Genomic DNA, 23,499 nt, shown 5'->3' with positions numbered 1-23,499 from the left:
TCACTTTATTTGACATATTTGTTAAAATGGAACAGTCAGATGATCCCATCTAGCGGATCCTGGCTCTGTCTTGAAAGAGAGTGTAATTATACTACAAGAAATGCTGGCCATCAAAAGAGACTCTGATGGCTTTCCGACGAAGGTGGGATTCGAACCCACGCGTGCAGAGCACAATGGATTAGCAGTCCATCGCCTTAACCACTCGGCCACCTCGTCTGCCCTACAGCCCCATCTGAAACCTTGCTTCACAAAAGGTACTGAAGTGTCAATATACTGTACCTAAAAAAGAAAAAAAACAGCTGAGGCAAGATCTCACATTCCACGTCTTCCCCCAATTAGGGACCTACATTTCATTTTTGGGAAATTCTTACTATGTGCTAATTACAAATATTCATAAGATTCCCCTAGACTTTGTCAGAACTGTCAAGATATAATTCTATGGGGTTTTGAATAGACAGAGCATATGTTATAGGACAATTATAGAATCTATTCCGTTTGGACTGTATTTTTAATAGTCATGATAACATGCTAGCATGTGAGTCGATCTTGCACAGTGAATGATGGAGCAGTGTCTGTCATCTACTTGGTCAGCTGTAGATGGCTTACCTGGGGAGATGTGAAAAGAGAGAGCTCCAGTGGCGCAATCGGTTAGCGCGCGGTACTTATACAGCAGTACTTGCACTGAGCCATGCCGAGGTTGTGAGTTCGAGCCTCACCTGGAGCAGCCGTGTTGTTTTTCATAAACCATTTCACAAAAAGTAAAGTTTAAACTCAGAGTATGGACGGCCCTTGCTAGAGAGTCTTTACTTCTTATAGGATCTACGTGTCCTACTCCTCTGGGAGCCAAATATCACATATCCTACGCGATGCTCAGTTTAAACATTCCATGATGTGCCATCTTGCATTTCATGCAAACACCACATCAGTGCATTTAAAAATACATTTGTAGAATAATAAATATGATGAAAACAGTGTTCTCACATGATAACCATAAACTGAAGAGCTGCAAAAAATGCTGTATCAGCTACTTACAATAAAAGGTGACTCGAAAAAACTAGCAAAAGAAGAGCATCATCATATTAAAGGTTCTATTCACCATCTTGAGTTGCACCATAGCAGCTTATGGTGCTTTTCTGCTCAGAGTGTGCCTCCAATCCCACATTCATTTTTAATTTATTTGCAATTTAAAAAACAACAATTACTGCTCGAAGTTCACTTTTCAAAACCATTCAACCTATTAAATGTATTTCTCTAACCTATGAATGTGGTCCATGTTCACTTTTCCTCATCTTCATCTCGATACTCCTTTCCCAGAAACCAGGTTCACTTCTTCATTAAACCCACACATCCAAGGTCACCAAATCTTTGAAGCACAAGTCTTCCTATTCTCCCTTTCTCTCTATGTACAAGATACCTTGTATCATTTGAATGGACAGCAGGAGAGAAGGATATTTATGGTGAGTGGGGGTGGGGTTTTGAGGAGTAACCTCATTTGCCTAAGAGCCGGGGTATCTGGGAAAAAAAGTATTTTATGGGGGAAGAATTTCACATCTCCTTGGTGAAATTTGTAGGGCCTTATAACATCCTTTCTGTGGATTCAGATTCAGTCGGAACAGAGGTCCTAGTCCTCGCTCTGCCTTTCAAAGGAACTGTAAATATGCATGGCTTATTTGGCTTTGCCCGGCAGGGTGAGAATGGCGTTTGTCAGGCGTTCGTCAGGCGATCGGAAGGGGTGAGGCAATAATTTATAATTCAATGATCTTCATGATATTTTCTTGATAATATGAAAGCAGGAAAGGGAAGCTTGGCAATAAGCAATCCTAAAGCAAGGTGTGACTCCAGGGAAGAATGACTTGAAAACAACATACAGAAAGACTCATGTAAAAAAGCCCTGATGAGGCTTGAACTCATGACCCCTGGTTTACAAGACCAGTGCTCTGCCACTGAGCTACAAGGCCAGTCTGCACGCAGGATGTAAATTGCAACATGTATTCTTACTGAGGTATGAATATATCTATGATTTTGAGACTCTGTATGGAAACGTAGTTGCATATGAATGTCCACGTGCGCGCACACATTGAAGACCATGCTTAAGGCACTTTTCTTGGAAGTATGAAAAACTACATTTTCATATGAGAAAATAAGAGTTTTCACATTCAAGACCATACCGATAGCTCTAGTTAGTATGTCTGCAATCAGTGACATATAGAGAACCCACTTATTAGAAGTGATCTGTCTCTGTGGGGCAGACATATGTTAACAGTCATTCATTTGAGACGGCCTAAACTTTAGGAGTAAGAGCTGCTTTCTTATCAATCTATTTATCCAAACTGGTTAATAAGCCAGGAGTGAGTGAAAGGCAATCCTCTGGAAACTCCATGAAAGATCTAATTTCTATTACGCACAAAATACTTCACTTTATTTGACATATTTGTTAAAATGGAACAGTCAGATGATCCCATCTAGCGGATCCTGGCTCTGTCTTGAAAGAGAGTGTAATTATACTACAAGAAATGCTGGCCATCAAAAGAGACTCTGATGGCTTTCCGACGAAGGTGGGATTCGAACCCACGCGTGCAGAGCACAATGGATTAGCAGTCCATCGCCTTAACCACTCGGCCACCTCGTCTGCCCTACAGCCCCATCTGAAACCTTGCTTCACAAAAGGTACTGAAGTGTCAATATACTGTACCTAAAAAAGAAAAAAAACAGCTGAGGCAAGATCTCACATTCCACGTCTTCCCCCAATTAGGGACCTACATTTCATTTTTGGGAAATTCTTACTATGTGCTAATTACAAATATTCATAAGATTCCCCTAGACTTTGTCAGAACTGTCAAGATATAATTCTATGGGGTTTTGAATAGACAGAGCATATGTTATAGGACAATTATAGAATCTATTCCGTTTGGACTGTATTTTTAATAGTCATGATAACATGCTAGCATGTGAGTCGATCTTGCACAGTGAATGATGGAGCAGTGTCTGTCATCTACTTGGTCAGCTGTAGATGGCTCACCTGGGGAGATGTGAAAAGAGAGAGCTCCAGTGGCGCAATCGGTTAGCGCGCGGTACTTATACAGCAGTACTTGCACTGAGCCATGCCGAGGTTGTGAGTTCGAGCCTCACCTGGAGCAGCCGTGTTGTTTTTCATAAACCATTTCACAAAAAGTAAAGTTTAAACTCAGAGTATGGACGGCCCTTGCTAGAGAGTCTTTACTTCTTATAGGATCTACGTGTCCTACTCCTCTGGGTGCCAAATATCACATATCCTACGCGATGCTCAGTTTAAACAGTCCATGATGTGCCATCTTGCATTTCATGCAAACACCACATCAGTGCATTTAAAAATACATTTGTAGAATAATAAATATGATGAAAACAGTGTTCTCACATGATAACCATAAACTGAAGAGCTGCAAAAAATGCTGTATCAGCTACTTACAATAAAAGGTGACTCGAAAAAACTAGCAAAAGAAGAGCATCATCATATTAAAGGTTCTATTCACCATCTTGAGTTGCACCATAGCAGCTTATGGTGCTTTTCTGCTCAGAGTGTGCCTCCAATCCCACATTCATTTTTAATTTCTTTGCAATTTAAAAAACAACAATTACTGCTCGAAGTTCACTTTTCAAAACCATTCAACCTATTAAATGTATTTCTCTAACCTATGAATGTGGTCCATGTTCACTTTTCCTCATCTTCATCTCGATACTCCTTTCCCAGAAACCAGGTTCACTTCTTCATTCAACCCACCCATCCAAGGTCACCAAATCTTTGAAGCAAGTCTGCCTATTCTCCCTTTCTCTCTATGTACAAGATACCTTGTATCATTTGAATGGAAAGCAGGAGAGAAGGATATTTATGGTGAGTGGGGGTGGGGTTTTGAGGAGTAACCTCATTTGCCTAAGAGCCGGGGTATCTGGGGAAAAAAGTATTTTATGGGGGAAGAATTTCACATCTCCTTGGTGAAATTTGTAGGGCCTTATAACATCCTTTCTGTGGATGCAGATTCAGTCGGAACAGAGGTCCTAGTCCTCGCTCTGCCTTTCAAAGGAACTGTAAATATGCATGGCTTATTTGGCTTTGCCCGGCAGGGCTTGCCCGGCAGGGTGAGAATGGCGTTTGTCAGGCGTTCATCAGGCGATCGGAAGGGGTGAGGCAATAATTTATAATTCAATGATCTTCATGATATTTTCTTGATAATATGAAAGCAGGAAAGGGAAGCTTGGCAATAAGCAATCCTAAAGCAAGGTGTGACTCCAGGGAAGAATGACTTGAAAACAACATACAGAAAGACTCATGTAAAAAGGCCCTGAGGAAGCTTGAACTCATGACCCCTGGTTTACAAGACCAGTGCTCTGCCACTGAGCTACAAGGCCAGTCTGCACGCAGGATGTAAATTGCAACATGTATTCTTACTGAGGTATGAATATATCTATGATTTTGAGACTCTGTATGGAAACGTAGTTGCATATGAATGTCCACGTGCGCGCACACATTGAAGACCATGCTTAAGGCACTTTTCTTGGAAGTATGAAAAACTACATTTTCATATGAGAAAATAAGAGTTTTCACATTCAAGACCATACCGATAGCTCTAGTTAGTATGTCTGCAATCAGTGACATATAGAGAACCCACTTATTAGAAGTGATCTGTCTCTGTGGGGCAGACATATGTTAACAGTCATTCATTTGAGACGGCCTAGACTTTAGGAGTAAGAGCTGCTTTCTTATCAATCTATTTTTCCAAACTGGTTAATAAGCCAGGAGTGAGTGAAAGGCAATCCTCTGGAAACTCCATGAAAGATCTAATTTCTATTACGCACAAAATACTTCACTTTATTTGATATATTTGTTAAAATGGAACAGTCAGATGATCCCATCTAGCGGATCCTGGCTCTGTCTTGAAAGAGAGTGTAATTATACTACAAGAAATGCTGGCCATCAAAAGAGACTCAGATGGCTTTCCGACGAAGGTGGGATTCGAACCCACGCGTGCAGAGCACAATGGATTAGCAGTCCATCGCCTTAACCACTCGGCCACCTCGTCTGCCCTACAGCCCCATCTGAAACCTTGCTTCACAAAAGGTACTGAAGTGTCAATATACTGTACCTAAAAAAGAAAAAAAACAGCTGAGGCAAGATCTCACATTCCACGTCTTCCCCCAATTAGGGACCTACATTTCATTTTTGGGAAATTCTTACTATGTGCTAATTACAAATATTCATAAGATTCCCCTAGACTTTGTCAGAACTGTCAAGATATAATTCTATGGGGTTTTGAATAGACAGAGCATATGTTATAGGACAATTATAGAATCTATTCCGTTTGGACTGTATTTTTAATAGTCATGATAACATGCTAGCATGTGAGTCGATCTTGCACAGTGAATGATGGAGCAGTGTCTGTCATCTACTTGGTCAGCTGTAGATGGCTCACCTGGGGAGATGTGAAAAGAGAGAGCTCCAGTGGCGCAATCGGTTAGCACGCGGTACTTATACAGCAGTACTTGCACTGAGCCATGCCGAGGTTGTGAGTTTGAGCCTCACCTGGAGCAGCCGTGTTGTTTTTCATAAACCATTTCACAAAAAGTAAAGTTTAAACTCAGAGTATGGACGGCCCTTGCTAGAGAGTCTTTACTTCTTATAGGATCTACGTGTCCTACTCCTCTGGGTGCCAAATATCACATATCCTACGCGATGCTCAGTTTAAACATTCCATGATGTGCCATCTTGCATTTCATGCAAACACCACATCAGTGCATTTAAAAATACATTTGTAGAATAATAAATATGATGAAAACAGTGTTCTCACATGATAACCATAAACTGAAGAGCTGCAAAAAATGCTGTATCAGCTACTTACAATAAAAGGTGACTCGAAAAAACTAGCAAAAGAAGAGCATCATCATATTAAAGGTTCTATTCACCATCTTGAGTTGCACCATAGCAGCTTATGGTGCTTTTCTGCTCAGAGTGTGCCTCCAATCCCACATTCATTTTTAATTTATTTGCAATTTAAAAAACAACAATTACTGCTCGAAGTTCACTTTTCAAAACCATTCAACCTATTAAATGTATTTCTCTAACCTATGAATGTGGTCCATGTTCACTTTTCCTCATCTTCATCTCGATACTCCTTTCCCAGAAACCAGGTTCACTTCTTCATTCAACCCACCCATCCAAGGTCACCAAATCTTTGAAGCACAAGTCTGCCTATTCTCCCTTTCTCTCTATGTACAAGATACCTTGTATCATTTGAATGGACAGTAGGAGAGAAGGATATTTATGGTGAGTGGGGGTGGGGTTTTGAGGAGTAACCTCATTTGCCTAAGAGCCGGGGTATCTGGGAAAAAAAGTATTTTATGGGGGAAGAATTTCACATCTCCTTGGTGAAATTTGAAGGGCCTTATAACATCCTTTCTGTGGATGCAGATTCAGTCGGAACAGAGGTCCTAGTCCTCGCTCTGCCTTTCAAAGGAACTGTAAATATGCATGGCTTATTTGGCTTTGCCCGGCAGGGTGAGAATGGCGTTTGTCAGGCGTTCGTCAGGCGATCGGAAGGGGTGAGGCAATAATTTATAATTCAATGATCTTCATGATATTTTCTTGATAATATGAAAGCAGGAAAGGGAAGCTTGGCAATAAGCAATCCTAAAGCAAGGTGTGACTCCAGGGAAGAATGACTTGAAAACAACATACAGAAAGACTCATGTAAAAAGGCCATGATGAGGCTTGAACTCATGACCCCTGGTTTACAAGACCAGTGCTCTGCCACTGAGCTACAAGGCCAGTCTGCACGCAGGATGTAAATTGCAACATGTATTCTTACTGAGGTATGAATATATCTATGATTTTGAGACTCTGTATGGAAACGTAGTTGCATATGAATGTCCACGTGCGCGCACACATTGAAGACCATGCTTAAGGCACTTTTCTTGGAAGTATGAAAAACTACATTTTCATATGAGAAAATAAGAGTTTTCACATTCAAGACCATACTGATAGCTCTAGTTAGTATGTCTGCAATCAGTGACATATAGAGAACCCACTTATTAGAAGTGATCTGTCTCTGTGGGGCAGACATATGTTAACAGTCATTCATTTGAGACGGCCTAAACTTTAGGAGTAAGAGCTGATTTCTTATCAATCTATTTATCCAAACTGGTTAATAAGCCAGGAGTGAGTGAAAGGCAATCCTCTGGAAACTCCATGAAAGATCTAATTTCTATTACGCACAAAATACTTCACTTTATTTGACATATTTGTTAAAATGGAACAGTCAGATGATCCCATCTAGCGGATCCTGGCTCTGTCTTGAAAGAGAGTGTAATTATACTACAAGAAATGCTGGCCATCAAAAGAGACTCTGATGGCTTTCCGACGAAGGTGGGATTCGAACCCACGCGTGCAGAGCACAATGGATTAGCAGTCCATCGCCTTAACCACTCGGCCACCTCGTCTGCCCTACAGCCCCATCTGAAACCTTGCTTCACAAAAGGTACTGAAGTGTCAATATACTGTACCTAAAAAAGAAAAAAAACAGCTGAGGCAAGATCTCACATTCCACGTCTTCCCCCAATTAGGGACCTACATTTCATTTTTGGGAAATTCTTACTATGTGCTAATTACAAATATTCATAAGATTCCCCTAGACTTTGTCAGAACTGTCAAGATATAATTCTATGGGGTTTTGAATAGACAGAGCATATGTTATAGGACAATTATAGAATCTATTCCGTTTGGACTGTATTTTTAATAGTCATGATAACATGCTAGCATGTGAGTCGATCTTGCACAGTGAATGATGGAGCAGTGTCTGTCATCTACTTGGTCAGCTGTAGATGGCTCACCTGGGGAGATGTGAAAAGAGAGAGCTCCAGTGGCGCAATCGGTTAGCGCGCGGTACTTATACAGCAGTACTTGCACTGAGCCATGCCGAGGTTGTGAGTTCGAGCCTCACCTGGAGCAGCCGTGTTGTTTTTCATAAACCATTTCACAAAAAGTAAAGTTTAAACTCAGAGTATGGACGGCCCTTGCTAGAGAGTCTTTACTTCTTATAGGATCTACGTGTCCTACTCCTCTGGGTGCCAAATATCACATATCCTACGCGATGCTCAGTTTAAACAGTCCATGATGTGCCATCTTGCATTTCATGCAAACACCACATCAGTGCATTTAAAAATACATTTGTAGAATAATAAATATGATGAAAACAGTGTTCTCACATGATAACCATAAACTGAAGAGCTGCAAAAAATGCTGTATCAGCTACTTACAATAAAAGGTGACTCGAAAAAACTAGCAAAAGAAGAGCATCATCATATTAAAGGTTCTATTCACCATCTTGAGTTGCACCATAGCAGCTTATGGTGCTTTTCTGCTCAGAGTGTGCCTCCAATCCCACATTCATTTTTAATTTCTTTGCAATTTAAAAAACAACAATTACTGCTCGAAGTTCACTTTTCAAAACCATTCAACCTATTAAATGTATTTCTCTAACCTATGAATGTGGTCCATGTTCACTTTTCCTCATCTTCATCTCGATACTCCTTTCCCAGAAACCAGGTTCACTTCTTCATTCAACCCACCCATCCAAGGTCACCAAATCTTTGAAGCAAGTCTGCCTATTCTCCCTTTCTCTCTATGTACAAGATACCTTGTATCATTTGAATGGAAAGCAGGAGAGAAGGATATTTATGGTGAGTGGGGGTGGGGTTTTGAGGAGTAACCTCATTTGCCTAAGAGCCGGGGTATCTGGGGAAAAAAGTATTTTATGGGGGAAGAATTTCACATCTCCTTGGTGAAATTTGTAGGGCCTTATAACATCCTTTCTGTGGATGCAGATTCAGTCGGAACAGAGGTCCTAGTCCTCGCTCTGCCTTTCAAAGGAACTGTAAATATGCATGGCTTATTTGGCTTTGCCCGGCAGGGCTTGCCCGGCAGGGTGAGAATGGCGTTTGTCAGGCGTTCATCAGGCGATCGGAAGGGGTGAGGCAATAATTTATAATTCAATGATCTTCATGATATTTTCTTGATAATATGAAAGCAGGAAAGGGAAGCTTGGCAATAAGCAATCCTAAAGCAAGGTGTGACTCCAGGGAAGAATGACTTGAAAACAACATACAGAAAGACTCATGTAAAAAGGCCCTGAGGAAGCTTGAACTCATGACCCCTGGTTTACAAGACCAGTGCTCTGCCACTGAGCTACAAGGCCAGTCTGCACGCAGGATGTAAATTGCAACATGTATTCTTACTGAGGTATGAATATATCTATGATTTTGAGACTCTGTATGGAAACGTAGTTGCATATGAATGTCCACGTGCGCGCACACATTGAAGACCATGCTTAAGGCACTTTTCTTGGAAGTATGAAAAACTACATTTTCATATGAGAAAATAAGAGTTTTCACATTCAAGACCATACCGATAGCTCTAGTTAGTATGTCTGCAATCAGTGACATATAGAGAACCCACTTATTAGAAGTGATCTGTCTCTGTGGGGCAGACATATGTTAACAGTCATTCATTTGAGACGGCCTAGACTTTAGGAGTAAGAGCTGCTTTCTTATCAATCTATTTTTCCAAACTGGTTAATAAGCCAGGAGTGAGTGAAAGGCAATCCTCTGGAAACTCCATGAAAGATCTAATTTCTATTACGCACAAAATACTTCACTTTATTTGATATATTTGTTAAAATGGAACAGTCAGATGATCCCATCTAGCGGATCCTGGCTCTGTCTTGAAAGAGAGTGTAATTATACTACAAGAAATGCTGGCCATCAAAAGAGACTCTGATGGCTTTCCGACGAAGGTGGGATTCGAACCCACGCGTGCAGAGCACAATGGATTAGCAGTCCATCGCCTTAACCACTCGGCCACCTCGTCTGCCCTACAGCCCCATCTGAAACCTTGCTTCACAAAAGGTACTGAAGTGTCAATATACTGTACCTAAAAAAGAAAAAAAACAGCTGAGGCAAGATCTCACATTCCACGTCTTCCCCCAATTAGGGACCTACATTTCATTTTTGGGAAATTCTTACTATGTGCTAATTACAAATATTCATAAGATTCCCCTAGACTTTGTCAGAACTGTCAAGATATAATTCTATGGGGTTTTGAATAGACAGAGCATATGTTATAGGACAATTATAGAATCTATTCCGTTTGGACTGTATTTTTAATAGTCATGATAACATGCTAGCATGTGAGTCGATCTTGCACAGTGAATGATGGAGCAGTGTCTGTCATCTACTTGGTCAGCTGTAGATGGCTCACCTGGGGAGATGTGAAAAGAGAGAGCTCCAGTGGCGCAATCGGTTAGCACGCGGTACTTATACAGCAGTACTTGCACTGAGCCATGCCGAGGTTGTGAGTTTGAGCCTCACCTGGAGCAGCCGTGTTGTTTTTCATAAACCATTTCACAAAAAGTAAAGTTTAAACTCAGAGTATGGACGGCCCTTGCTAGAGAGTCTTTACTTCTTATAGGATCTACGTGTCCTACTCCTCTGGGTGCCAAATATCACATATCCTACGCGATGCTCAGTTTAAACATTCCATGATGTGCCATCTTGCATTTCATGCAAACACCACATCAGTGCATTTAAAAATACATTTGTAGAATAATAAATATGATGAAAACAGTGTTCTCACATGATAACCATAAACTGAAGAGCTGCAAAAAATGCTGTATCAGCTACTTACAATAAAAGGTGACTCGAAAAAACTAGCAAAAGAAGAGCATCATCATATTAAAGGTTCTATTCACCATCTTGAGTTGCACCATAGCAGCTTATGGTGCTTTTCTGCTCAGAGTGTGCCTCCAATCCCACATTCATTTTTAATTTATTTGCAATTTAAAAAACAACAATTACTGCTCGAAGTTCACTTTTCAAAACCATTCAACCTATTAAATGTATTTCTCTAACCTATGAATGTGGTCCATGTTCACTTTTCCTCATCTTCATCTCGATACTCCTTTCCCAGAAACCAGGTTCACTTCTTCATTCAACCCACCCATCCAAGGTCACCAAATCTTTGAAGCACAAGTCTGCCTATTCTCCCTTTCTCTCTATGTACAAGATACCTTGTATCATTTGAATGGACAGTAGGAGAGAAGGATATTTATGGTGAGTGGGGGTGGGGTTTTGAGGAGTAACCTCATTTGCCTAAGAGCCGGGGTATCTGGGAAAAAAAGTATTTTATGGGGGAAGAATTTCACATCTCCTTGGTGAAATTTGAAGGGCCTTATAACATCCTTTCTGTGGATGCAGATTCAGTCGGAACAGAGGTCCTAGTCCTCGCTCTGCCTTTCAAAGGAACTGTAAATATGCATGGCTTATTTGGCTTTGCCCGGCAGGGTGAGAATGGCGTTTGTCAGGCGTTCGTCAGGCGATCGGAAGGGGTGAGGCAATAATTTATAATTCAATGATCTTCATGATATTTTCTTGATAATATGAAAGCAGGAAAGGGAAGCTTGGCAATAAGCAATCCTAAAGCAAGGTGTGACTCCAGGGAAGAATGACTTGAAAACAACATACAGAAAGACTCATGTAAAAAGGCCATGATGAGGCTTGAACTCATGACCCCTGGTTTACAAGACCAGTGCTCTGCCACTGAGCTACAAGGCCAGTCTGCACGCAGGATGTAAATTGCAACATGTATTCTTACTGAGGTATGAATATATCTATGATTTTGAGACTCTGTATGGAAACGTAGTTGCATATGAATGTCCACGTGCGCGCACACATTGAAGACCATGCTTAAGGCACTTTTCTTGGAAGTATGAAAAACTACATTTTCATATGAGAAAATAAGAGTTTTCACATTCAAGACCATACTGATAGCTCTAGTTAGTATGTCTGCAATCAGTGACATATAGAGAACCCACTTATTAGAAGTGATCTGTCTCTGTGGGGCAGACATATGTTAACAGTCATTCATTTGAGACGGCCTAAACTTTAGGAGTAAGAGCTGATTTCTTATCAATCTATTTATCCAAACTGGTTAATAAGCCAGGAGTGAGTGAAAGGCAATCCTCTGGAAACTCCATGAAAGATCTAATTTCTATTACGCACAAAATACTTCACTTTATTTGACATATTTGTTAAAATGGAACAGTCAGATGATCCCATCTAGCGGATCCTGGCTCTGTCTTGAAAGAGAGTGTAATTATACTACAAGAAATGCTGGCCATCAAAAGAGACTCTGATGGCTTTCCGACGAAGGTGGGATTCGAACCCACGCGTGCAGAGCACAATGGATTAGCAGTCCATCGCCTTAACCACTCGGCCACCTCGTCTGCCCTACAGCCCCATCTGAAACCTTGCTTCACAAAAGGTACTGAAGTGTCAATATACTGTACCTAAAAAAGAAAAAAAACAGCTGAGGCAAGATCTCACATTCCACGTCTTCCCCCAATTAGGGACCTACATTTCATTTTTGGGAAATTCTTACTATGTGCTAATTACAAATATTCATAAGATTCCCCTAGACTTTGTCAGAACTGTCAAGATATAATTCTATGGGGTTTTGAATAGACAGAGCATATGTTATAGGACAATTATAGAATCTATTCCGTTTGGACTGTATTTTTAATAGTCATGATAACATGCTAGCATGTGAGTCGATCTTGCACAGTGAATGATGGAGCAGTGTCTGTCATCTACTTGGTCAGCTGTAGATGGCTCACCTGGGGAGATGTGAAAAGAGAGAGCTCCAGTGGCGCAATCGGTTAGCGCGCGGTACTTATACAGCAGTACTTGCACTGAGCCATGCCGAGGTTGTGAGTTTGAGCCTCACCTGGAGCAGCCGTGTTGTTTTTCATAAACCATTTCACAAAAAGTAAAGTTTAAACTCAGAGTATGGACGGCCCTTGCTAGAGAGTCTTTACTTCTTATAGGATCTACGTGTCCTACTCCTCTGGGTGCCAAATATCACATATCCTACGCGATGCTCAGTTTAAACATTCCATGATGTGCCATCTTGCATTTCATGCAAACACCACATCAGTGCATTTAAAAATACATTTGTAGAATAATAAATATGATGAAAACAGTGTTCTCACATGATAACCATAAACTGAAGAGCTGCAAAAAATGCTGTATCAGCTACTTACAATAAAAGGTGACTCGAAAAAACTAGCAAAAGAAGAGCATCATCATATTAAAGGTTCTATTCACCATCTTGAGTTGCACCATAGCAGCTTATGGTGCTTTTCTGCTCAGAGTGTGCCTCCAATCCCACATTCATTTTTAATTTATTTGCAATTTAAAAAACAACAATTACTGCTCGAAGTTCACTTTTCAAAACCATTCAACCTATTAAATGTATTTCTCTAACCTATGAATGTGGTCCATGTTCACTTTTCCTCATCTTCATCTCGATACTCCTTTCCCAGAAACCAGGTTCACTTCTTCATTCAACCCACCCATCCAAGGTCACCAAATCTTTGAAGCACAAGTCTTCCTATTCTCCCTTTCTCTCTATGTACAAGATACCTTGTATCATTTGAATGGACAGCAGGAGAGAAGGATATTTATGGTGAGTGGGGGTGGGGTTTTGAGGAGTAACCTCATTTGCCTAAGAGCCGGGGTATCTGGGAAAAAAAGTATTTTATGGGGGAAGAATTTCACATCTCCTTGGTGAAATTTGTAGGGCCTTATAACATCCTTTCTGTGGATTCAGATTCAGTCGGAACAGAGGTCCTAGTCCTCGCTCTGCCTTTCAAAGGAACTGTAAATATGCATGGCTTATTTGGCTTTGCCCGGCAGGGTGAGAATGGCGTTGGTCTGGCGTTCGTCAGGCGATCGGAAGGGGTGAGGCAATAATTTATAATTCAATGATCTTCATGATATTTTCTTGATAATATGAAAGCAGGAAAGGGAAGCTTGGCAATAAGCAATCCTAAAGCAAGGTGTGACTCCAGGGAAGAATGACTTGAAAACAACATACAGAAAGACTCATGTAAAAAGGACATGATGAGGCTTGAACTCATGACCCCTGGTTTACAAGACCAGTGCTCTGCCACTGAGCTACAAGGCCAGTCTGCACGCAGGATGTAAATTGCAACATGTATTCTTACTGAGGTATGAATATATCTATGATTTTGAGACTCTGTATGGAAACGTAGTTGCATATGAATGTCCACGTGCGCGCATACATTGAAGACCATGCTTAAGGCACTTTTCTTGGAAGTATGAAAAACTACATTTTCATATGAGAAAATAAGAGTTTTCACATTCAAGACCATACTGATAGCTCTAGTTAGTATGTCTGCAATCAGTGACATATAGAGAACCCACTTATTAGAAGTGATCTGTCTCTGTGGGGCAGACATATGTTAACAGTCATTCATTTGAGACGGCCTAAACTTTAGGAGTAAGAGCTGCTTTCTTATCAATCTATTTATCCAAACTGGTTAATAAGCCAGGAGTGAGTGAAAGGCAATCCTCTGGAAACTCCATGAAAGATCTAATTTCTATTACGCACAAAATACTTCACTTTATTTGACATATTTGTTAAAATGGAACAGTCAGATGATCCCATCTAGCGGATCCTGGCTCTGTCTTGAAAGAGAGTGTAACTATACTACAAGAAATGCTGGCCATCAAAAGAGACTCTGATGGCTTTCCGACGAAGGTGGGATTCGAACCCACGCATGCAGAGCACAATGGATTAGCAGTCCATTGCCTTAACCACTCAGCCACCTCGTCTGCCCTACAGCCCCATCTGAAACCTTGCTTCACAAAAGGTACTGAAGTGTCAATATACTGTACCTAAAAAAGAAAAAAAACTGCTGAGGCAAGATCTCACATTCCACGTCTTCCCCCAATTAGGGACCTACATTTCATTTTTGGGAAATTCTTACTATGTGCTAATTACAAATATTCATAAGATTCCCCTAGACTTTGTCAGAACTGTCAAGATATAATTCTATGGGGTTTTGAATAGACAGAGCATATGTTATAGGACAATTATAGAATCTATTCCGTTTGGACTGTATTTTTAATAGTCATGATAACATGCTAGCATGTGAGTCGATCTTGCACAGTGAATGATGGAGCAGTGTCTGTCATCTACTTGGTCAGCTGTAGATGGCTCACCTGGGGAGATGTGAAAAGAGAGAGCTCCAGTGGCGCAATCGGTTAGCGCGCGGTACTTATACAGCAGTACTTGCACTGAGCCATGCCGAGGTTGTGAGTTCGAGCCTCACCTGGAGCAGCCGTGTTGTTTTTCATAAACCATTTCACAAAAAGTAAAGTTTAAACTCAGAGTATGGACGGCCCTTGCTAGAGAGTCTTTACTTCTTATAGGATCTACGTGTCCTACTCCTCTGGGTGCCAAATATCACATATCCTACGCGATGCTCAGTTTAAACATTCCATGATGTGCCATCTTGCATTTCATGCAAACACCACATCAGTGCATTTAAAAATACATTTGTAGAATAATAAATATGATGAAAACAGTGTTCTCACATGATAACCATAAACTGAAGAGCTGCAAAAAATGCTGTATCAGCTACTTACAATAAAAGGTGACTCGAAAAAACTAGCAAAAGAAGAGCATCATCATATTAAAGGTTCTATTCACCATCTTGAGTTGCACCATAGCAGCTTATGGTGCTTTTCTGCTCAGAGTGTGCCTCCAATCCCACATTCATTTTTAATTTATTTGCAATTTAAAAAACAACAATTACTGCTCGAAGTTCACTTTTCAAAACCATTCAACCTATTAAATGTATTTCTCTAACCTATGAATGTGGTCCATGTTCACTTTTCCTCATCTTCATCTCGATACTCCTTTCCCAGAAACCAGGTTCACTTCTTCATTAAACCCACACATCCAAGGTCACCAAATCTTTGAAGCACAAGTCTTCCTATTCTCCCTTTCTCTCTATGTACAAGATACCTTGTATCATTTGAATGGACAGCAGGAGAGAAGGATATTTATGGTGAGTGGGGGTGGGGTTTTGAGGAGTAACCTCATTTGCCTAAGAGCCGGGGTATCTGGGAAAAAAAGTATTTTATGGGGGAAGAATTTCACATCTCCTTGGTGAAATTTGTAGGGCCTTATAACATCCTTTCTGTGGATTCAGATTCAGTCGGAACAGAGGTCCTAGTCCTCGCTCTGCCTTTCAAAGGAACTGTAAATATGCATGGCTTATTTGGCTTTGCCCGGCAGGGTGAGAATGGCGTTGGTCTGGCGTTCGTCAGGCGATTGGAAGGGGTGAGGCAATAATTTATAATTCAATGATCTTCATGATATTTTCTTGATAATATGAAAGCAGGAAAGGGAAGCTTGGCAATAAGCAATCCTAAAGCAAGGTGTGACTCCAGGGAAGAATGACTTGAAAACAACATACAGAAAGACTCATGTAAAAAGGCCCTGATGAGGCTTGAACTCATGACCCCTGGTTTACAAGACCAGTGCTCTGCCACTGAGCTACAAGGCCAGTCTGCACGCAGGATGTAAATTGCAACATGTATTCTTACTGAGGTATGAATATATCTATGATTTTGAGACTCTGGATGGAAACGTAGTTGCATATGAATGTCCACGTGCGCGCACACATTGAAGACCATGCTTAAGGCACTTTTCTTGGAAGTATGAAAAACTACATTTTCATATGAGAAAATAAGAGTTTTCACATTCAAGACCATACCGATAGCTCTAGTTAGTATGTCTGCAATCAGTGACATATAGAGAACCCACTTATTAGAAGTGATCTGTCTCTGTGGGGCAGACATATGTTAACAGTCATTCATTTGAGACGGCCTAAACTTTAGGAGTAAGAGCTGCTTTCTTATCAATCTATTTATCCAAACTGGTTAATAAGCCAGGAGTGAGTGAAAGGCAATTCTCTGGAAACTCCATGAAAGATCTAATTTCTATTACGCACAAAATACTTCACTTTATTTGACATATTTGTTAAAATGGAACAGTCAGATGATCCCATCTAGCGGATCCTGGCTCTGTCTTGAAAGAGAGTGTAATTATACTACAAGAAATGCTGGCCATCAAAAGAGACTCTGATGGCTTTCCGACGAAGGTGGGATTCGAACCCACGCGTGCAGAGCACAAAGGATTAGCAGTCCATCGCCTTAACCACTCAGCCACCTCGTCTGCCCTACAGCCCCATCTGAAACCTTGCTTCACAAAAGGTACTGAAGTGTCAATATACTGTACCTAAAAAAGAAAAAAAACAGCTGAGGCAAGATCTCACATTCCACGTCTTCCCCCAATTAGGGACCAACATTTCATTTTTGGGAAATTCTTACTATGTGCTAATTACAAATATTCATAAGATTCCCCTAGACTTTGTCAGAACTGTCAAGATATAATTCTATGGGGTTTTGAATAGACAGAGCATATGTTATAGGACAATTATAGAATCTATTCCGTTTGGACTGTATTTTTAATAGTCATGATAACATGCTAGCATGTGAGTCGATCTTGCACAGTGAATGATGGAGCAGTGTCTGTCATCTACTTGGTCAGCTGTAGATGGCTCACCTGGGGAGATGTGAAAAGAGAGAGCTCCAGTGGCGCAATCGGTTAGCGCGCGGTACTTATACAGCAGTACTTGCACTGAGCCATGCCGAGGTTGTGAGTTTGAGCCTCACCTGGAGCAGCCGTGTTGTTTTTCATAAACCATTTCACAAAAAGTAAAGTTTAAACTCAGAGTATGGACGGCCCTTGCTAGAGAGTCTTTACTTCTTATAGGATCTACGTGTCCTACTCCTCTGGGTGCCAAATATCACATATCCTACGCGATGCTCAGTTTAAACATTCCATGATGTGCCATCTTGCATTTCATGCAAACACCACATCAGTGCATTTAAAAATACATTTGTAGAATAATAAATATGATGAAAACAGTGTTCTCACATGATAACCATAAACTGAAGAGCTGCAAAAAATGCTGTATCAGCTACTTACAATAAAAGGTGACTCGAAAAAACTAGCAAAAGAAGAGCATCATCATATTAAAGGTTCTATTCACCATCTTGAGTTGCACCATAGCAGCTTATGGTGCTTTTCTGCTCAGAGTGTGCCTCCAATCCCACATTCATTTTTAATTTATTTGCAATTTAAAAAACAACAATTACTGCTCGAAGTTCACTTTTCAAAACCATTCAACCTATTAAATGTATTTCTCTAACCTATGAATGTGGTCCATGTTCACTTTTCCTCATCTTCATCTCGATACTCCTTTCCCAGAAACCAGGTTCACTTCTTCATTCAACCCACCCATCCAAGGTCACCAAATCTTTGAAGCACAAGTCTTCCTATTCTCCCTTTCTCTCTATGTACAAGATACCTTGTATCATTTGAATGGACAGCAGGAGAGAAGGATATTTATGGTGAGTGGGGGTGGGGTTTTGAGGAGTAACCTCATTTGCCTAAGAGCCGGGGTATCTGGGAAAAAAAGTATTTTATGGGGGAAGAATTTCACATCTCCTTGGTGAAATTTGTAGGGCCTTATAACATCCTTTCTGTGGATTCAGATTCAGTCGGAACAGAGGTCCTAGTCCTCGCTCTGCCTTTCAAAGGAACTGTAAATATGCATGGCTTATTTGGCTTTGCCCGGCAGGGTGAGAATGGCGTTGGTCTGGCGTTCGTCAGGCGATCGGAAGGGGTGAGGCAATAATTTATAATTCAATGATCTTCATGATATTTTCTTGATAATATGAAAGCAGGAAAGGGAAGCTTGGCAATAAGCAATCCTAAAGCAAGGTGTGACTCCAGGGAAGAATGACTTGAAAACAACATACAGAAAGACTCATGTAAAAAGGCCCTGATGAGGCTTGAACTCATGACCCCTGGTTTACAAGACCAGTGCTCTGCCACTGAGCTACAAGGCCAGTCTGCATGCAGGATGTAAATTGCAACATGTATTCTTACTGAGGTATGAATATATCTATGATTTTGAGACTCTGTATGGAAACGTAGTTGCATATGAATGTCCACGTGCGCGCACACATTGAAGACCATGCTTAAGGCACTTTTCTTGGAAGTATGAAAAACTACATTTTCATATGAGAAAATAAGAGTTTTCACATTCAAGACCATACTGATAGCTCTAGTTAGTATGTCTGCAATCAGTGACATATAGAGAACCCACTTATTAGAAGTGATCTGTCTCTGTGGGGCAGACATATGTTAACAGTCATTCATTTGAGACGGCCTAAACTTTAGGAGTAAGAGCTGCTTTCTTATCAATCTATTTATCCAAACTGGTTAATAAGCCAGGAGTGAGTGAAAGGCAATCCTCTGGAAACTCCATGAAAGATCTAATTTCTATTACGCACAAAATACTTCACTTTATTTGACATATTTGTTAAAATGGAACAGTCAGATGATCCCATCTAGCGGATCCTGGCTCTGTCTTGAAAGAGAGTGTAATTATACTACAAGAAATGCTGGCCATCAAAAGAGACTCTGATGGCTTTCCGACGAAGGTGGGATTCGAACCCACGCGTGCAGAGCACAATGGATTAGCAGTCCATCGCCTTAACCACTCGGCCACCTCGTCTGCCCTACAGCCCCATCTGAAACCTTGCTTCACAAAAGGTACTGAAGTGTCAATATACTGTACCTAAAAAAGAAAAAAAACAGCTGAGGCAAGATCTCACATTCCACGTCTTCCCCCAATTAGGGACCTACATTTCATTTTTGGGAAATTCTTACTATGTGCTAATTACAAATATTCATAAGATTCCCCTAGACTTTGTCAGAACTGTCAAGATATAATTCTATGGGGTTTTGAATAGACAGAGCATATGTTATAGGACAATTATAGAATCTATTCCGTTTGGACTGTATTTTAAATAGTCATGATAACATGCTAGCATGTGAGTCGATCTTGCACAGTGAATGATGGAGCAGTGTCTGTCATCTACTTGGTCAGCTGTAGATGGCTCACCTGGGGAGATGTGAAAAGAGAGAGCTCCAGTGGCGCAATCGGTTAGCGCGCGGTACTTATACAGCAGTACTTGCACTGAGCCATGCCGAGGTTGTGAGTTTGAGCCTCACCTGGAGCAGCCGTGTTGTTTTTCATAAACCATTTCACAAAAAGTAAAGTTTAAACTCAGAGTATGGACGGCCCTTGCTAGAGACTCTTTACTTCTTATAGGATCTACGTGTCCTACTCCTCTGGGTGCCAAATATCACATATCCTACGCGATGCTCAGTTTAAACATTCCATGATGTGCCATCTTGCATTTCATGCAAACACCACATCAGTGCATTTAAAAATACATTTGTAGAATAATAAATATGATGAAAACAGTGTTCTCACATGATAACCATAAACTGAAGAGCTGCAAAAAATGCTGTATCAGCTACTTACAATAAAAGGTGACTCGAAAAAACTAGCAAAAGAAGAGCATCATCATATTAAAGGTTCTATTCACCATCTTGAGTTGCACCATAGCAGCTTATGGTGCTTTTCTGCTCAGAGTGTGCCTCCAATCCCACATTCATTTTTAATTTATTTGCAATTTAAAAAACAACAATTACTGCTCGAAGTTCACTTTTCAAAACCATTCAACCTATTAAATGTATTTCTCTAACCTATGAATGTGGTCCATGTTCACTTTTCCTCATCTTCATCTCGATACTCCTTTCCCAGAAACCAGGTTCACTTCTTCATTAAACCCACCCATCCAAGGTCACCAAATCTTTGAAGCAAGTCTGCCTATTCTCCCTTTCTCTCTATGTACAAGATACCTTGTATCATTTGAATGGACAGCAGGAGAGAAGGATATTTATGGTGAGTGGGGGTGGGGTTTTGAGGAGTAACCTCATTTGCCTAAGAGCCGGGGTATCTGGGAAAAAAAGTATTTTATGGGGGAAGAATTTCACATCTCCTTGGTGAAATTTGTAGGGCCTTATAACATCCTTTCTGTGGATTCAGATTCAGTCGGAACAGAGGTCCTAGTCCTCGCTCTGCCTTTCAAAGGAACTGTAAATATGCATGGCTTATTTGGCTTTGCCCGGCAGGGTGAGAATGGCGTTTGTCAGGCGTTCGTCAGGCGATCGGAAGGGGTGAGGCAATAATTTATAATTCAATGATCTTCATGATATTTTCTTGATAATATGAAAGCAGGAAAGGGAAGCTTGGCAATAAGCAATCCTAAAGCAAGGTGTGACTCCAGGGAAGAATGACTTGAAAACAACATACAGAAAGACTCATGTAAAAAGGCCCTGATGAGGCTTGAACTCATGACCCCTGGTTTACAAGACCAGTGCTCTGCCACTGAGCTACAAGGCCAGTCTGCACGCAGGATGTAAATTGCAACATGTATTCTTACTGAGGTATGAATATATCTATGATTTTGAGACTCTGTATGGAAACGTAGTTGCATATGAATGTCCACGTGCGCGCACACATTGAAGACCATGCTTAAGGCACTTTTCTTGGAAGTATGAAAAACTACATTTTCATATGAGAAAATAAGAGTTTTCACATTCAAGACCATACCGATAGCTCTAGTTAGTATGTATGCAATCAGTGACATATAGAGAACCCACTTATTAGAAGTGATCTGTCTCTGTGGGGCAGACATATGTTAACAGTCATTCATTTGAGACGGCCTAAACTTTAGGAGTAAGAGCTGCTTTCTTATCAATCTATTTATCCAAACTGGTTAATAAGCCAGGAGTGAGTGAAAGGCAATCCTCTGGAAACTCCATGAAAGATCTAATTTCTATTACGCACAAAATACTTCACTTTATTTGACATATTTGTTAAAATGGAACAGTCAGATGATCCCATCTAGCGGATCCTGGCTCTGTCTTGAAAGAGAGTGTAATTATACTACAAGAAATGCTGGCCATCAAAAGAGACTCTGATGGCTTTCCGACGAAGGTGGGATTCGAACCCACGCGTGCAGAGCACAATGGATTAGCAGTCCATCGCCTTAACCACTCGGCCACCTCGTCTGCCCTACAGCCCCATCTGAAACCTTGCTTCACAAAAGGTACTGAAGTGTCAATATACTGTACCTAAAAAAGAAAAAAAACAGCTGAGGCAAGATCTCACATTCCACGTCTTCCCCCAATTAGGGACCTACATTTCATTTTTGGGAAATTCTTACTATGTGCTAATTACAAATATTCATAAGATTCCCCTAGACTTTGTCAGAACTGTCAAGATATAATTCTATGGGGTTTTGAATAGACAGAGCATATGTTATAGGACAATTATAGAATCTATTCCGTTTGGACTGTATTTTTAATAGTCATGATAACATGCTAGCATGTGAGTCGATCTTGCACAGTGAATGATGGAGCAGTGTCTGTCATCTACTTGGTCAGCTGTAGATGGCTTACCTGGGGAGATGTGAAAAGAGAGAGCTCCAGTGGCGCAATCGGTTAGCGCGCGGTACTTATACAGCAGTACTTGCACTGAGCCATGCCGAGGTTGTGAGTTCGAGCCTCACCTGGAGCAGCCGTGTTGTTTTTCATAAACCATTTCACAAAAAGTAAAGTTTAAACTCAGAGTATGGACGGCCCTTGCTAGAGAGTCTTTACTTCTTATAGGATCTACGTGTCCTACTCCTCTGGGTGCCAAATATCACATATCCTACGCGATGCTCAGTTTAAACATTCCATGATGTGCCATCTTGCATTTCATGCAAACACCACATCAGTGCATTTAAAAATACATTTGTAGAATAATAAATATGATGAAAACAGTGTTCTCACATGATAACCATAAACTGAAGAGCTGCAAAAAATGCTGTATCAGCTACTTACAATAAAAGGTGACTCGAAAAAACTAGCAAAAGAAGAGCATCATCATATTAAAGGTTCTATTCACCATCTTGAGTTGCACCATAGCAGCTTATGGTGCTTTTCTGCTCAGAGTGTGCCTCCAATCCCACATTCATTTTTAATTTATTTGCAATTTAAAAAACAACAATTACTGCTCGAAGTTCACTTTTCAAAACCATTCAACCTATTAAATGTATTTCTCTAACCTATGAATGTGGTCCATGTTCACTTTTCCTCATCTTCATCTCGATACTCCTTTCCCAGAAACCAGGTTCACTTCTTCATTAAACCCACACATCCAAGGTCACCAAATCTTTGAAGCACAAGTCTTCCTATTCTCCCTTTCTCTCTATGTACAAGATACCTTGTATCATTTGAATGGACAGCAGGAGAGAAGGATATTTATGGTGAGTGGGGGTGGGGTTTTGAGGAGTAACCTCATTTGCCTAAGAGCCGGGGTATCTGGGAAAAAAAGTATTTTATGGGGGAAGAATTTCACATCTCCTTGGTGAAATTTGTAGGGCCTTATAACATCCTTTCTGTGGATTCAGATTCAGTCGGAACAGAGGTCCTAGTCCTCGCTCTGCCTTTCAAAGGAACTGTAAATATGCATGGCTTATTTGGCTTTGCCCGGCAGGGTGAGAATGGCGTTTGTCAGGCGTTCGTCAGGCGATCGGAAGGGGTGAGGCAATAATTTATAATTCAATGAT

General features: G+C 40.8%; 19 non-coding genes across 19 annotated transcripts; 8 read left to right on the top strand and 11 right to left on the bottom strand.

The window, feature by feature from the left end:
* Positions 1-134: 134 nt before the first annotated feature.
* On the bottom strand, positions 135-216 carry TRNAS-GCU (transfer RNA serine (anticodon GCU)). The gene has a single exon. It is a non-coding gene; the product is annotated as a tRNA-Ser (tRNA).
* A 413-nt stretch (positions 217-629) lies between these two features.
* Positions 630-724, top strand: TRNAI-UAU (transfer RNA isoleucine (anticodon UAU)). Its single transcript has 2 exons — positions 630-667; positions 689-724. It is a non-coding gene; the product is annotated as a tRNA-Ile (tRNA).
* A 1,823-nt stretch (positions 725-2,547) lies between these two features.
* Positions 2,548-2,629, bottom strand: TRNAS-GCU (transfer RNA serine (anticodon GCU)). The gene has a single exon. It is a non-coding gene; the product is annotated as a tRNA-Ser (tRNA).
* Positions 2,630-3,042: 413 nt separating this feature from the next.
* Positions 3,043-3,137, top strand: TRNAI-UAU (transfer RNA isoleucine (anticodon UAU)). Its single transcript has 2 exons — positions 3,043-3,080; positions 3,102-3,137. It is a non-coding gene; the product is annotated as a tRNA-Ile (tRNA).
* A 1,835-nt stretch (positions 3,138-4,972) lies between these two features.
* Positions 4,973-5,054, bottom strand: TRNAS-GCU (transfer RNA serine (anticodon GCU)). The gene has a single exon. It is a non-coding gene; the product is annotated as a tRNA-Ser (tRNA).
* A 2,331-nt stretch (positions 5,055-7,385) lies between these two features.
* On the bottom strand, positions 7,386-7,467 carry TRNAS-GCU (transfer RNA serine (anticodon GCU)). The gene has a single exon. It is a non-coding gene; the product is annotated as a tRNA-Ser (tRNA).
* Positions 7,468-7,880: 413 nt separating this feature from the next.
* TRNAI-UAU (transfer RNA isoleucine (anticodon UAU)) lies at positions 7,881-7,975 on the top strand. The gene is made up of 2 exons: positions 7,881-7,918; positions 7,940-7,975. It is a non-coding gene; the product is annotated as a tRNA-Ile (tRNA).
* A 1,835-nt stretch (positions 7,976-9,810) lies between these two features.
* Positions 9,811-9,892, bottom strand: TRNAS-GCU (transfer RNA serine (anticodon GCU)). Its single transcript has one exon. It is a non-coding gene; the product is annotated as a tRNA-Ser (tRNA).
* A 2,331-nt stretch (positions 9,893-12,223) lies between these two features.
* TRNAS-GCU (transfer RNA serine (anticodon GCU)) lies at positions 12,224-12,305 on the bottom strand. The gene has a single exon. It is a non-coding gene; the product is annotated as a tRNA-Ser (tRNA).
* A 413-nt stretch (positions 12,306-12,718) lies between these two features.
* On the top strand, positions 12,719-12,813 carry TRNAI-UAU (transfer RNA isoleucine (anticodon UAU)). The gene is made up of 2 exons: positions 12,719-12,756; positions 12,778-12,813. It is a non-coding gene; the product is annotated as a tRNA-Ile (tRNA).
* Positions 12,814-15,131: 2,318 nt separating this feature from the next.
* Positions 15,132-15,226, top strand: TRNAI-UAU (transfer RNA isoleucine (anticodon UAU)). The gene is made up of 2 exons: positions 15,132-15,169; positions 15,191-15,226. It is a non-coding gene; the product is annotated as a tRNA-Ile (tRNA).
* Positions 15,227-16,388: 1,162 nt separating this feature from the next.
* On the bottom strand, positions 16,389-16,460 carry TRNAT-UGU (transfer RNA threonine (anticodon UGU)). Its single transcript has one exon. It is a non-coding gene; the product is annotated as a tRNA-Thr (tRNA).
* Positions 16,461-17,544: 1,084 nt separating this feature from the next.
* Positions 17,545-17,639, top strand: TRNAI-UAU (transfer RNA isoleucine (anticodon UAU)). Its single transcript has 2 exons — positions 17,545-17,582; positions 17,604-17,639. It is a non-coding gene; the product is annotated as a tRNA-Ile (tRNA).
* A 1,162-nt stretch (positions 17,640-18,801) lies between these two features.
* Positions 18,802-18,873, bottom strand: TRNAT-UGU (transfer RNA threonine (anticodon UGU)). The gene has a single exon. It is a non-coding gene; the product is annotated as a tRNA-Thr (tRNA).
* A 589-nt stretch (positions 18,874-19,462) lies between these two features.
* TRNAS-GCU (transfer RNA serine (anticodon GCU)) lies at positions 19,463-19,544 on the bottom strand. The gene has a single exon. It is a non-coding gene; the product is annotated as a tRNA-Ser (tRNA).
* Positions 19,545-19,957: 413 nt separating this feature from the next.
* TRNAI-UAU (transfer RNA isoleucine (anticodon UAU)) lies at positions 19,958-20,052 on the top strand. The gene is made up of 2 exons: positions 19,958-19,995; positions 20,017-20,052. It is a non-coding gene; the product is annotated as a tRNA-Ile (tRNA).
* Positions 20,053-21,212: 1,160 nt separating this feature from the next.
* TRNAT-UGU (transfer RNA threonine (anticodon UGU)) lies at positions 21,213-21,284 on the bottom strand. The gene has a single exon. It is a non-coding gene; the product is annotated as a tRNA-Thr (tRNA).
* Positions 21,285-21,873: 589 nt separating this feature from the next.
* TRNAS-GCU (transfer RNA serine (anticodon GCU)) lies at positions 21,874-21,955 on the bottom strand. The gene has a single exon. It is a non-coding gene; the product is annotated as a tRNA-Ser (tRNA).
* A 413-nt stretch (positions 21,956-22,368) lies between these two features.
* Positions 22,369-22,463, top strand: TRNAI-UAU (transfer RNA isoleucine (anticodon UAU)). The gene is made up of 2 exons: positions 22,369-22,406; positions 22,428-22,463. It is a non-coding gene; the product is annotated as a tRNA-Ile (tRNA).
* Positions 22,464-23,499: the final 1,036 nt, after the last annotated feature.

The sequence above is a fragment of the Triturus cristatus genome, chromosome 12 (genome assembly GCF_964204655.1).
Source record: "Triturus cristatus chromosome 12, aTriCri1.1, whole genome shotgun sequence".
In the NCBI taxonomy this organism is placed as follows: Eukaryota; Metazoa; Chordata; class Amphibia; order Caudata; family Salamandridae; genus Triturus; species Triturus cristatus.
The sequence above is the reverse complement of the archived record's forward strand: the minus strand, read 5'-3'. Positions and strand labels throughout refer to the sequence as shown.